Source organism: Argopecten irradians, chromosome 7 (genome assembly GCF_041381155.1).
Source record: "Argopecten irradians isolate NY chromosome 7, Ai_NY, whole genome shotgun sequence".
Lineage (NCBI taxonomy): Eukaryota > Metazoa > Mollusca > Bivalvia > Pectinida > Pectinidae > Argopecten > Argopecten irradians.
This window is the reverse complement of record NC_091140.1, coordinates 13,232,626-13,248,287: the sequence shown is the minus strand read 5'-3', so window position 1 is coordinate 13,248,287 and position 15,662 is coordinate 13,232,626. Positions and strand designations below refer to the sequence as shown.

Sequence of the window (15,662 nt, the reverse complement as noted above, 5' to 3'; positions counted from 1 at the left end):
AGAGATTATGACCTATTTATTACCACTTACATTTTGCGACTTTTATGAACTTTCTCAAATATAGATAAAATTAAGTCCACTAAGAAACCAGTATTAATTGTCTATGACACAGTCTATGTTTTAAGCAAGCCAAATGGAACATTCATTGTTGAATTCCTTATCTGAAAGATTAATTGTACACCTGAGAATAGGAAGATTCCATTTAAATACAGGGTTTAGCATCAGACCTGGTTGGTTTTTTTTACATAAAAATGTGATAAAAAATTTGTCACGACAAAAAATATTTTTAGAAAATATTTTTTGTACATAATTATTTTTCATGACAAAAAATATTTTTTAGAAAATAAAAGTTGTACTTAAATATCAATGACTATTTAAGTACGAAAAACGTTTTGTAGGAGTTTTTTTTTGCCGGCCGCTGTTGGCCATCGTAGCTGAGACATGTTCAGTTGACAAAGAAAATAAACCTTCTCTTCACAATTGATAAAACTATGTAAAAATTTCTTTCTAGCTCTATAGCTTTTCTTCTTGATATCTTATTCAAAGTACAGATAACATTATCCACCCAGGCTTCATCCATTGTATTAATCTAATTTCTTCAGAAATAGTTTTACGTTTCTGTTTTACAACTTTTTAACCTACTGTGTTATTTTTAAGAAATTTGTACCTGATATTATTCTGAAATTAACCAAATGTAATTCTGGGTGAATTGTGACTATGTGAGCATTCATATTATTTGTATTTGCCGTATAACGTTACATAATATATATCTATAGTTTTGAGAAAAGACCAAATGTGCTATTCCTTTCTTCAATGGAATCCTCTGAACATCCTTGAGGCCACATCTCTTAATTGACCGACCATTGATCACCCTGGTAGACTGCTCCTGAACAAAATTTTCAACTTCAGCAAAGAGTAGTGTCAGTCTTGGGAAGCTTGAAATGTTCATCCAGGAGCACTTCAAATCTGCATGCTTGTAAATAAATAAATAAATATGCATAGGTATACCAATGTTGACAAAAGGCAAAGTTTAATTCAATATTTTTTATCCATAGTGACTCAACAAGCACACAAAACATTTTTATATTTATAACTAGAACTGCATTTACCACATTTATACATGTGAATGCATGTGGTATATGTATACTGTGTTTCCAAGGTAACCATTGTTATTATTAAACAATGATTTTATTATACAATGTGACGTGTGAATTATAGGCATCCATATGCATGTGTTACATTATTTGACCACCAGGTTTGAACAAGATTGATTTAATTAGTCTAAGATTTATTGTCTACTGTGAAATCATCTATTTCCGTCGGGCTCAATTTTCATAGATTCTAAAATTTTACTATTTGTTGGCACTTAAATTCGTGGAGAAAACCTCACACATTACTGTTAAAATACACAGTCGACACTGTCACCTTTACTGTTTGATCGCCCAAGTGGATACAATCACATGCTAGAGGCGGTACTCAACCAGAGTTTTTACAGGCGTTTCCATCAAACAATTATTGTGTCATATTGATTGATTCAAGATATACTCAATAATTTATACTTTGGTACATGTAGATAAAGTCTACGGAATTTTGAAAACTATCTTTGTTTGAAGAATACTTTCCATCTTTGAACTTGTCATGCTTCTATCTGAAATAGACTTAATGTAGTGAGGTACTTATCATGCTACAATGTATGAACGCATAAACTTACATGACATTGGTAAACATTTATTAAAATCAAACCCCCACAAAAATTAATGATTTCACAGTATATTACAAAACCTGTGTATGTTACATTAGCAATCAATTTATTTGGAAAACAAAAGTGTTCTTGCATATCTACACATGGTCCCCAACATTACTGTGAAGCTTCATTAGAATTGGTACAGTTCAGGAGTTGTCAGGACAATATTTGCAGATAACAGACATCTAGGTGGAAAGACATACATCCAGGGAAGTAATGATTCCAGTATACCCTAACTTTGTTGCAGGGGATATAAGAACAAAATTATTTCAACTATATACATTCAATACAATTTAAGTTATTTACCAAATGGGCAGGACACAGATGTAGCTCAGTAAACTGGTGATGTAATTTTCCCGAGCATCTACTATCGCTATCCTTCCAGTGTCTGAATATTTTCTGTTAATTCAAAAATAATAAGTTTCAATAATATGCAAAATCTCTTGATGAAAGCAAACAATATTTCTGATATCCATGATATAGGTACGTAAGCTTGTTTACCTAGTGGTTGACAACATGTATTTCAATTTCAAGAAGATTTTATAGTTTTTACATACAAATGTACATCAGATGGATTTGACATCAGGTCTAAGCTATGCCTATTAACATGCAAGCCCTTTCCAAATTATCAAATTCCATGTATGTATACATTCTGCATAACAAGTTTACCAGATTGATGTGTTGTAATGCATGACTTTCCAATGTTTTTGTCATCAAATGAGTTGAAGATATATCCATACCATCTTGAGCTTCACCAATTAGGCTTTCTCAGAAATATGGCCTATAACATGCTGTCTGTGCGAGTGATCTATTACTGCTGTGTTCAAGTGACTTTCCCGATGGCATCCACAAGTAATGAAACTGAATAAATACAAATAAAATTGAAAAAGAATGAGATTAAACTTTACTTATCACATCTACTCTTATAAGATTATGTTAAATTACATACACTATTTGAAGATCTTTTCTCTAAAGATAAATATGTGTAGTCCTCTGTTTATTACCATAATTGTTTGGTTGTAGTGCAATCTTGACATAAATTGAGCTATCAACAATGTACATGCTTCATGTTGTGTAAATATAACCAATGTATTCCTGTATATACATTAATATATGTCATTAATTAAATTGGTTACCACCAATTTTGTCAAATCCTAATAGTTCCAAATTAGCTGTGCCACAAATGGAGAGGACAAGTCAGCCATGATTTATCATCCCAGAAGGATCTTGGATCCACTTTTGCATTTTATATATACAGTATAACTTATCTAAACCGCATGTCATCAGAACAAGCATATTTGGCTGGTATGGACAGATTTCCGGAGCATACAGATTTAAAATAAAATCAATCAATATATGTAGCAAGTTGCCAGATGCAAATTTTGTCCTAAAGCTACATTTCTATTCTGAAAATATGATTCTAATTAATTATAACTGGTATATTTTTAAAGACAACCACTGGAAAATAAATTCTGCAAACATCCATATATCAAACACCTCATAAGGAAATTATGGATTTAATCTCTTGTGTATATGGTCGAAACAGCAAAATTTCCAAAAAATCCAATATTTTATTAAAGGCCCACTACCTTTCCTAAGTAAAACATTAAGGTCTCTTAAAAACATTAATAACATCATAAAATATATGCCGATGGCCTTAGATGAGCTTACAATACCAAACATATGCAAGATTTCCTCCGTAATATATGATAACAGTAGAGAGTCATTTCGCTGTTTTGCCGTCCGGCGCAGTGATAGTCAACTACCGCGCCGTATTTAGGATGACGGCGGGAAACATAAACGACCCGCATTATTAAACTTAATATTTTATTTATTTTAATCAAATTGTTCAGAAGGTGGTGATATGTGTAGTATTGTGCAAGTCTACAAAAGTATCAATCTCATTTTACATTTACATTTTAAAATCAAAAGCCATTTTGGTAAGGTAGTGGGCCTTTAACTAGGTGTCTTTGAGTGACAATAGTTCAAAAACTAGTATAAATTTTGCATCAATAAATTAATGCATCTGGCCTGAGTAAGATATTAACCTGGCAGTGACCAACAAACATATCTCAAATTTACCATATTATAAAGTACCTTCAACATCAGTTACCTCTACTGATGTCTCTGGTTTCAGTGCCTTTGTCATTGAAGAAGGTCTGGTCAGCATGACATCATGATCATGAATTTTCACGATCACCATAACATCCTGTAATGAGAGTAAAAATTATCTAGCGATAAGTGAACACAATCTTAGATTTAGGATATCTGTTATCCAATATCATATTCAAGTCAAAGTGTTATACAAAAGACACTTCTATTCTAAATGAAATGAAATATCTTGTTTCAGGAGTTTTTCTTTTTTAATTAGTAATCGAAAATATGAAATGATTGATACTAATGTGTCATTTTATGTATTTTAAGGAAGTTTGCTTCTAGAAGGATATAGGTCAGGTCTTATTAATAATCAAGACTCAGTTGTTCAAAAGGTGATTATTTATAAGCTTTATGAGCAGTAATGTAGAAATACAAAGTTTTCTCAAAGATTATCTGATTGGTCTTGAAACTAACATCATGTTAAAGTAGGATTCAATTTCATATGATGTTTGATATAAGATATGATTGATTGTCACCTACACTTTGACCTTTACCTGACGCTTTCCTACTCTTTGACATTTACCTTCTAGTCTCCTACACTTTTGACCTTTACTTTTCAGTGCCCTACACTTTGACCTTTACCTTACACTTTCCTACACTTTGACCTTTACATTATGCTTTCCTACACTTTGACCTTAACCTTACTGTCCCCTGCACTTTTGACCTTTACATTTAAGTGCCCTACACTTTGACCTTTACCTTCCTGTCCCCTACACTTTGTCATTACCTTACACTTTCCTACACTTTGACCTTTACATTATGCTTTCCTACACTTTGACCTTAACCTTCCTGTCCCCTACACTTTGTCATTACCTTATGCTTTCCTACACTTTGACCTTAACCTTACTGTCCCCTACACTTTGACCTTTACCTTACTGTCCCCTACGCTTTGACCTTTACCTTCTAGTTCCCCTACGCTTTGACATTTACCTTACATTCCCCTACACTTTGACCTTTACTTTCTGGTCTCCTACACTTTGACCTTTCCCTTTCTGTCTCCTATCCTTTGACATCTTTACTTTGACATTACATTACGCTTTCTTTCAATTTGACCTTTACCTTCCTGTCCCCTACACTTTGTCATTGCCTTATGCTTTCCTACACTTTGACCTTAACCTTACTGTCCCCTATCCTTTGACCTTTACCTTACTGTCCCATGTACTTTGGCCTTTACCTTACTGTCCCCTACACTTTGACCTTAACCTTAAGCGTTCCTACACTTTGACTTTTTACTTACTGTCCCCTAACTTCTGACCTTTACCTTATGCTTTCCTACACTTTGACATTTACCTAACTGTCCCCTACACTTTGACATTTACCTAACTGTCCCCTACACTTTGTCATTACCTTACGCTTTCCTACACTTTGACCTTTACAATATGCTTTCCTACACTTTGACCTTTACCTTCTATTCTCCTTCACTTCAAACTTTTATTTTCTAGTCTCCTACACTCTGACCTTTACTGTACATTGCCCTACACTTTGACCTTTACCTTACTGTCCCCTACCCTTTGACATTTACCTTACCCTTTCCGACACTTTGACCTTTACCTTACTGTCCCATGTACTTTGACCTTTACCTTACTGTCCCCTATACTTTGACCTTTTCCTTATGCTTTCCTACACTTTGACCTCTACCTTACTGTCCCCTACACTTTGAACTTTACCTTCTAGTCTCCTATACTTTGACCTTTACTTTCTAGTATCCTACACTTTGACCTTTACTTTCTAGTCTCCTTTACTTTCACCTTTACCTTACTGTCTCCTTTCCTTTGACCTTTACCTTACTGTCCCCTTTCTTTTGACATTGACCTTCCTTTCCCCTTTACTTTGACATTACTTTACGCTTTCCTTCACTTTGACCTTTACCTTACTGTCCCCTACACTTTGACCTTTACCTTATGCGTTCCTACACTTTGACCTTTACCTTACTGTCCCCTTAACTCTGACCTTTACCTTATGCGTTCCTACACTTTGACCTTTACCTTACTGTCCCCTTAACTCTGACCTTTACCTTATGTTTTCCTACACTTTGACCTTTACCTTACTGACCCCTACACTTTGACCTTTACCTTCCTGTCCCCTACACTTTGTCATTGCCTTACACTTTCCTACACTTTGACCTTTACATTATGCTTTCCTACACTTTGATCTTTACCTTCTATTCTCCTTCACTTCAACCTTGTATTTTCTTGTCTCCTACCCTTTGACCTTCACCATACAGTGCCCTACCCTTTGAACTTTACCTTACTGTCCAATACCCTTTGACCTTTACCTTACCATTTCATACACTTTGACCTTTACCTAATTGTCCCCTAAACTCTGACCTTCACATTATGCTTTCCTACACTTTGACCTTTACCTTACTGTCCCCTACACTTTGACCTTTACTGTCTAGTCTCCTACACTTTGGCCTTTATTTTCTAGTCTGTTTCACTTTCACCTTTACCTTCTAGTCTCATACACTTTGACCTTTACCTTACTGTACTCTACACTTTGACCTTTACCTTACTCTGTCCCCTATCCTTTGACATTGGCCTTCCTTTTCCCTTTACTTTGACATTACTTTATGCTTTCCTACACTTTGACCTTTACCTAACTGTCCCCTTCATTTTGACCTTTACCTTATGCTTTCCTACACTTTGACCTTTACCTTACCGTCCCCTGTACTTTGACATTTACCTTGCTGTCCCCTATACGTTGACCTTCACCTTACAATTAATATTTGCTTTGATTCATATAGAATGGCAGCCACTTTTTCTAGTGATACTTTCATGACCTTCCAGTTCTTTTTGACCTTCTTGTCAGTCATCTCTGCCATCAGTTCAGAGGTAAATTTCTCCCTAGAAAACAAAAAAAAACAACCTGAAGCACAATGGAACACATCATTAATTTCATCACATAAATATATCAGGTGAGAGAGAGAGAGCGAAAAAGGTATTAAGTTGCATAATTTGATTGCCCATGTAAAAGCTTTGATCCACTCATCAACAAAAACTAGCTATTCACAGAGGGGAACTGGATTTTACATATACAAGCTTGATTCCAACACCTGAGGATCTCTGCACATATGACCTTCGCTTCACATTTTGCTAATAATGATACAAAACTTGATCTACTGCAGTTATGCTAGAAAAAAATATGTTTCTATTCTGTGAACAGACAGTATGATGCCCTCTCTATTTTGCAATGTCACCATGTTCCCCCCCTTGGCCCTGTGAGCTATTAAAATTGTGGTTGAAATGCCCATATCAATGAATGTCACAATACTAACGTTTTGACCGGAACATTTCCATATGACAATTACTTTTTTTACTAACAATTGCTGTATGTATGTAGCCACACCTTATATCAAATGTCGTTCAAAATATACTTAATTAAACATAGCCTGAGATACTCTGGCCCCGACACCAGACTTAGACATTATGACAGATAGATGTCTGGCGTAGGGCCAGAGCGCAGTAGTACTCGAAAATCTGGAATAAGCCGACACCGTTTGGTATCGGGCCAGGTCATCTCCGATTCAGACTGACCACCGAGAAGCACTTCTAACGTTAGTCTATTCAACAAATGAATATTATATCTACCCAAATATAGCAATCCCTCAAGATTAAAGGTGATATGCATACTACGAGAAAATGGCGACAACGACGAGGGAAATTTAAAGTTGCAGAAAAGAAACTACTGTGTTGACACTATAGAACATGCATGCGTGATGAAACTAATGGCTAGGAGTAGATAGATTATTAATTTGTTGAAAAAACAAAGGTAAGTGGCGATTCTTGGTGGTAATCTTTTGTAAGTAGTCTGAATCGGAGATGACCTGGCTCGATACCAAACGGTGTCAGCTTATTCCAGGTTTTCGAGTACTACTGCGCTCTGGCCCTACGCCAGACATCTACAATGTATCTGTCATAATGTCTAAGTCTGGTGTCAGGGCCAGAGTATCTCGGGCTAATATAAACAATACAGAATTTATCAATTGTGACAACAAAAAAGATCATGATCATGTCAAAATATCTTGTCACATTGGACACAATCACTGGATGATGGGACTAATTAAAGGTCCATCTCTGTAAATCTTATTTTAGATAATTTTACATACTAGGTAAGAATTGTTTTGATATCTTGAAACCCTTGTATTGGTACTGTTTAGCATCTGGCTGATATTTGGAGGTTCCAGACGGCAAAACAGCGACATGAATCTTCACTGTTAACATAGGGCCCAAGGTCTTGACATATCAGAACTTTTCCTATGCCTATTTTTATATCATAATCGATTATTCTTATGAATTTCATGACATTATATAAGGCCTACATATATATACCCACCTGTTTCCCATGAAGTGATCAGCTATCAGACGATTCTCTCTTACTATTCCTAGTTCGATGTGCACGAAGCGAAAAGTGATGGGTCGGAAAAATGGCGGTCGTCTACACACTCGGAACTATAAATATTCGGAACACACTCGGTATGAGATGTGATCCGAGAGGTATCGAAAGAACTAGTCCTTACATAGTACATGGGGTTACTATTTAAGAGGACCATGTCAACAGTCAATAGTTGACTATTTAATATGGAGCATGCGTTGACATACGTCATGTCATATCTTGTCTCTGATACACATGCCCCCGATATTGCAGATACCATTACCAAACTAAAAATAGATACTGCACTCACCTGACAAGGTTTCATTGAAGTAATATTGTCAGCTAGATCCCAAAATATGTCCAGTACGAACTAATGAAACACTTCAATTCACCAGATTTTACACGTCCAAAGAATATACAATGTACATGTACACGTGGTGTGTCCTTGGTAGTTTACATGTATTACATTTTGTATTATGGAAGGGGGGAAGGTGGTCATATGCCACCGTGGCCAGTTGAATACATCGGGTACGATAGTATTCGTGGAGATATGTGGACGTATTATTATTTGGATTTCTATTCACTTGAGCGGAAATTTTATTTTGAGAAACGTGTGAATGATTGACAGCTTAGAGGAGTTGACATGTTTTCTAGCTAAAACAAGCCCTACACAGTGTTACAGGTAATAAGTGTTTCGGTTACGTACATGTACATGTATTAGTAGATGATACACTGTGCGTGTGTCGAATCACGTGCCTTATACAGGGGTCAGTGAGCGCGTCAGAATACAGGTAGAAAAAAACATAATGGGACTTTAATATTTTACCTGCTTCCTCTATTGTGAATTAGCGACATCACAGTCTGTAAACATCCTTATCTTGCCAAATATTTCTATAAATTGAAATAAAAACCATTTATATATTCAGATTCCTTACTAAAATATGAATTACCATGACCGAATTTAGTATAAAGGTGTTAGTGAAAAACATGAAATAAAAGAAAATCTTTCTCTGAAGTGAGAGCTGCCAAAATTTTGTATTTCCGGCCATTTTCCCAAGTTGTCTCCTTTATACCCCGTGTCGGGCCTTTAACGTTACACAGTATGTTGGTTTAAAACAGGTAATATCATGTTTACAACATTTAGCGTTGTACACGAATTAGCGCTTCAAAGACAGTGTGAAAAAACGTTTAAAATTAAAAGATGCTGCTAAGAATCTAAGCAGACGTTTGTTAGTAAATCGTTAAATCCGGATAGTCAACCGGTAGGTCGGAGGTCCCGAACCTTCAATTTTTTATGTTACACCACACTAATTTGTATATGTATTAAATTTTAATTTCTCATCTATCGATGCGACTATTATTATCAAAATTTGAGGAGATTCAGTGAAATCATCATTTCGTATTATGAAAGGTTCACAAGACTAAACCGGGCCTGAGAGATGCTTATCCTGGGAAAATGGCGTATTTAATTAAATTACTGACACATGAAACATCCCGAAATTAAGAGAAAATCATTTATAGTTTTTTGTACACAAAGCAATTCAAACATGTAAACTCAACGAAGCATTGACGACTATCGTGACTTTATTTTTAAAACCACATTATATAGAAATGGCAACAATTGCATTCAATCCAAGTCTTCCTTATTGGAAAATACAAAAATAAAGAGTTATAAATAGTTTTATTGTTGAAAATATAACGGGTGTTCACATATATATCTTAATCTGTTAGTAACTTGAACAAATGTCATTCATAATGGCCCGCCAAATAAATTGTAAGTGGATATAGTGCGCTTGATTACTCGTATTTGTTGATGTGATTCACGTTCATTGTAAAATTACCTTGTTTACCGTATCCAACACTGGACGATCCGATGTATTATCTACTAGTTGTTTCATTTGTATGGTGAGAGTATTCTTATGCAACCACATGGTACAACTAGTACTTACAGGTCTCAAATATTCAGTGATGTATAGTAAGTGTGGCCATTTGAGTTATATGCTGGGCTGTCTGGTGGTGGAGAGATGCCCTTCACTTGGGATCAATCACTTTTTGCTCAGAATTTCTTCCGGAGTTAGTGGGTATAAGATTTATAATGATTAATTTGCTATAAGATAGGTCACATATGTATAGGTGTAGCGCCCAAGGGGCCGTAGCCAGGGTTAGCATGTGGATGATATTGCATAGGTTGTTGTTCTGCCTAATGTCGGTGCAGATTCCCTCATCAAAGCATCCCACACGCGCTGTTACCAAAGACATCTCCAGAAAATAAGTAATGCATATAAATAAATGTCACTCATAGAGAAATTCCTCTTGTTATTTTATGCTAAGATCGAAATCTACTTTCATTTTTTTTGAAAAATTGTATCATTCCAAATTAAGGACGCCACACATTTGTTGGTAATAATTTTGGTATTTCCAATGAGATATAGAATTGTCACAGTCACTCTAATGATCTCGAATAAAATATTGATTTGTGTCATCCAATTCTCAACAGGGGAATTATGATGTTAAGCGCAACTGCTTTATAGCTTCTGATACAAGTAAAGAGAAAGTATTGCTGCCTTATAAGATTTATGGGTGTAAACATTATCGGTATTTATTCTAACATGAACATGAAAATGATTGTAGGATGCTCGGGGATAGTTAGGGACGTCTGCATTGTAGCTACAATGTAGCACGTCATGTATACGCGACCTTGTTTAAGTGCGTCACATGTCTCGAAGATTTATCTTATCAATTACTAAATGTCAACTAATTCGGAAAAATAAATAGAGGTCACGCTGTGTCTCCCTCACTCTCGTCATCTCTCTAGTGCGTTTCTTCCTACCACCGTTCACCTTTCATCTGACAGCATTCTCTACTCCTCCATCTCCTCATCTCATCTAATACAATATTGCTAAACGTAAATGATGAGATAGTACATAATTGTACAAGTATATATATACTGTATAGAAATAGACTGGCTGCGACTATTCTCCTCGTGCAGTGAGACCTTAGGAAAGGTGAACACGCGATGACAACGGTGAGTTGAGGGAGACACAATTCATCTTAAGTATTGTTGAATACCCAAGGCGTCAATCGTAGATTAGATATCGCTGTTGTCTCGCGGGGGCTCGGAGGTCTCCTTCTACCTACGCCCGGGAAAAAAAAATATTACGAGATTTAAACAAAATGGCCTATAAGATGACGTGTTTGACATGATATATTTATGATGATTTTAAAGCGATCTTCATAACAGCTGACTATACTTGAGAGAGGATTTTCCTTCTTTAAAGTGACACTGCATTTAGAAATGATAATTAGTTGTCTATGTCGTCATACCTATTATGCACAACGTAATTCCCTCTATGCTACGATTCTGACACATTACCGGAATTTCACAACCCATCGGCACATTGTTGTGTAACAGCAAAATAATAATTTTGTGAGATTGATTATTTGCTTTGCTTTAAGACATAGTATACAAACGACGCTTACAATAAGTGATCTAAAAGTGGACAGTATTACAACAAAACTATTATAAGTGAAGTTGGTTGGACACTTTTCTAGTCTAGTATTAATGAGTCGTAATCGAATTGTTCATTAATTATAAGTTTGGACATCACAGAAGCCCTGATTACCGCGTGTTAGGATAACGCTGCAAAGTGCACAGCGGCCGGATGCGGAAAATTATATCAGAAATAAAGTCCGTGCGATCAAAATGTGCAGGATGGACCCTTTTTTCTCCTTCAATACTGTGCTATTTTAAAGTTATTACAATTGTATTACACTCGTGCTCGCTGTGTCACATAACGCCCCTGCACTTTCTATGGAAGCGACTATAGAGGAAATAAAAATTTCTCGTACAAAATGGTAAGAGCTTTCCACAGTGGATAGACCATCGAAGACATGTTGCGTAGTTACTGTTCTAATACTTGGCGCACGTTACGCTTATGGCTCCCAATTATATGAGGACAGCTTCCAGACACCGTTTTTCTATTCTTAAAGTATTCATACACTCCTTTTCGTTTGACGCGCATCTTTGATTTCACACATATACGCATAATTACTTACTAATTTTCTATACAATGTCTCCATGAAATCGGATTTTTAACATAGTATAAACCGATATAGGAAGATCATTCGTCGTCAACTCTATATCTCATGAATTATTGTATGGCAGACGGTAGGTCAAACCAATTGTCGGCAATTGCAAACAGCTGCTCGACACGACCGAAATCAGGACACCAGAAATTTTCGCTCGCTGCTGCCTAGCCTGTCGTGTGTCCTTATATGTAGACCCCACACGACATACCTCTGATTCCATTTCCTCACTGTGTCCCTTAACCACAGTTCTGTAAAGAAAAATGAATTATATCTTTTTCCCTCCAGGAAGTTGAAAGTGCTTTCTTAGTTATACCGTGATAATAAGGATCTATATACGCGAGTGGCTTTTCAATCCATTAGGCTTATCATCGCACAGGTCGCCTTCTTACCTCTTTAGTTTTTCTAAATGCGTCTGGTTTGTGCTAAAGCGTCGTTCTAGTTGTGTTTACATTTTTTTACTTTTAATTTAGACAATTTTTTAGTTCGCTCTCTTTTGAAAAAGAATGGTAATGTGTTAATGCTTGTAGCGTCATACTTATTACTTTGTAGTACATTTGGTGAGCACTAAACATTCTCAGTCGTACAACGGACACAATTCGAGAATTCTTATCAGCTATCTCTCGACAAGGCGGCGACAGATGTGCTGTCGAGAAGCAAAAATTGTTCGCCCGAACGAATTACCCCGTTTCAAGCTGGCGATATTTTTTTCAAATAAATTAATGGTATTGTTATTTAAAGCAAAAGGATCCAACGATATACCACTTTGTAATCACATCAAAAGATAATTTAATTTAACTTATATCAAAACAAAAAAAAAACCACAAAAAAAAATGTACTAAAGTATCAATTAATGCTATTAGTAAAAAGATTGATCATGTGTCTGCATGATTTCGACCTACTGGAACTCATTTGACTTTCCTCTTTCATCATCCGCGACATGTTTTCCCCTGCTAGTTGCCTCCATAGCGACTTTTGGTCAGTGAGGCCAGAATTCGTCTGAGCGAGATGAAGATTGGTCCGTACCCCGGAGCGAGATGTGGTGTTTTTGAAAGTATTGTAGCGTGCTTGACTACGCACATGTCCAGCAGCAGCCGCGGGATAAAAGCTATCTAACTGCGCTAGAGACAAAACTCAGCCTTAAAGAGGTTGTACAGACGTAAAACTCAAAATTTGTTTGTCCGTAACTCCTCCGATTTATAATAACCGCTTATGAACGTTAAAAAATAGTTCACATCAAATGTTTCTTATAATGATTATTGGAAGTTTCAAATCTACTAGAGTAGCATAAAGTACGTTTAAGAGCGTCAGTTGATTTTTTTTATATGAACATCGCCGCAATGATATGAATAGTTGCACCTACTAGTTGTACAGATATGTTTTAACGGAGTATGTTATACATGATAAATACTAGTTGATGTTAGATTTGTATCAACCGTTTTAAAACACGATCTGTTGAAAAAATCGAGAACCTCATATACATACACATAGACTGGTGTGGCCACAAACATTCTCGACATTCTATTATCGCCATTCCTAATAATAAACGCCCCTTCTGTTGCTGGTATTTAAATTACCTAATCAACTCTATTTTGAAATTGAAAATTTGTATGTATTTGTTTATTATACGTAACAAGATACCTCATTTCATATGTTATTGGTGAGAGTGCTGTGTTGTTTGTTTTTGTCTGATATGTGTTGTTGTGTTTTTAGTTTGTGTTTTTGTGTCTGTTCTTTTTGGTGGTGTTTTTTTACTCTCGTTGTGTGATGCCGGTTGTGTGAGATGTGTTGATACAGTAGTTTATACGGGCTGTGTGGTGTTGTGTTGAGCTGTTGTTGTTTTGATGTTGTGTGTGTTGTGTGTCTTCTGTGTTGTTGTAGTCCAGTGGTTGTTGTATTGTGCGACGTTGTGGGGAGTTGTATTGTATGGTGAGTGTGCTTGTCGATTTAGGATTGTAGTTATTCCGTCGGACTTATTGGTTTTGTTGTTTGTTGTTGTGTTGTTGTTGTTATTAATTTTTTTGTAGTGATCTGTGGGTGATGTTTGTTGTGCTGTGTGCATGTTTTGTTGCTTCTGCTGTGTGATTATTTTGTTGTGCTGTGTGATGTTGAGTTGGTGCTGCGTTGTTTGTTTGTGTGATGTTGTATGTGTTTGTGAAGATGTGCTGTTGGCGTTGTGCAGGCATGGGGTAATCGTAATCGTGCTAATCGTAATCGATTGTAATTAATTACAATTTCTCAAAGTAATCGACAGTAATCAGTACTTGAAGGCTATTTCGATTACTTGTAATCGTAAATCGTTATAGATTACAGTAAAAAATACTGTGTAATCGTAATTACATTTCGATTACTTTTCAATTACATTATACCTAATATGTAAGTCTGAGGAGTCTGAATTTAGCAGCCAGTATACTAACAAGCTTAGAAAGTGTAAAAGTCAATCTTTGTCTGTTTGTAGTTGGCAAACAAAACAAGAAGATAGAAGCTATCTTAACATTGTTTAGTATTGGTCTATAAAAAACTTTTATAATTAGTTTTCTCTGATGAACTTCATAAAGGTCTCAAAGAAATAAAGAATAGGATACTATAATATTGTCATACACAGGTACATTTTATATTACTAATTTTAAAGTTTCACCAGGATATGAATGTCCATTGACTATAAGATCAATTCAGTTTGTTTTCAGGGTAGTTGTCCTCAAGATTTCCTATGAACTTGTTGTTTTAGGAAACAATGAGCAAGTCAATTAATTCCCGTTTGTAATATTCCCAGTAACTGTTCTTTTAACCTGTACAGGTCAACGCAAGATTTGATCTGTTTAGCTCAGAAGCATAAGTCACACGATTTTTGCTTTAACAAAAAATCCTTAAATTATATACTTGATTCATTTTTATATATTTAACAATGCAATTGCATTGTAAATGAAAATTAGATAAATATTAATAAGGTAAAATGACACTGCTACACATTCTCCGCTTTCTCACTAGAAACCGAATCATTAGAATTAGATTTCAGTTTTAAAATATCTTATTAGTATTTATGATTATACCGTCATGCTGCTAAAATGCAGATTATCGATTAACCACATACGAAAAATGTGCACATCATGGTCATTTCTAAGACACACTCAGTTTTTAAAAAGCATGATGTGGGACAGGTGAAAGACTTAAAACTAAATTAAAGCAGTTTAACTAATTCAATGAACACTATTTATATATAACATAGTCACATAACTGGTCTTAGAATGCTATCAAATCCGTATAAAAAGGAAAAATTGAAAATAGTTGTTCTGATAGAAGATCA

At 35.5% G+C, this 15,662-nt stretch overlaps 1 long non-coding RNA gene across 5 annotated transcripts; it reads right to left on the bottom strand.

Moving 5' to 3' along the window:
* Positions 1-838: 838 nt before the first annotated feature.
* On the bottom strand, positions 839-8,485 carry LOC138327598 (uncharacterized). Of its 5 annotated transcripts, none has more exons than XR_011209074.1 (6): positions 8,234-8,485; positions 6,584-6,744; positions 3,842-3,953; positions 2,414-2,605; positions 2,051-2,143; positions 839-973 (listed from the first exon to the last, which is right to left on the bottom strand). It is a non-coding gene; the product is annotated as an uncharacterized lncRNA (long non-coding RNA). The 5 variants fall into 5 exon arrangements; XR_011209071.1 differs by having other exon boundaries at positions 2,485-2,605; XR_011209072.1 differs by lacking the exons at positions 6,584-6,744; positions 8,234-8,485 and having other exon boundaries at positions 2,485-2,605; positions 3,858-3,875.
* Between the last annotated feature and the right edge of the window lie 7,177 nt (positions 8,486-15,662).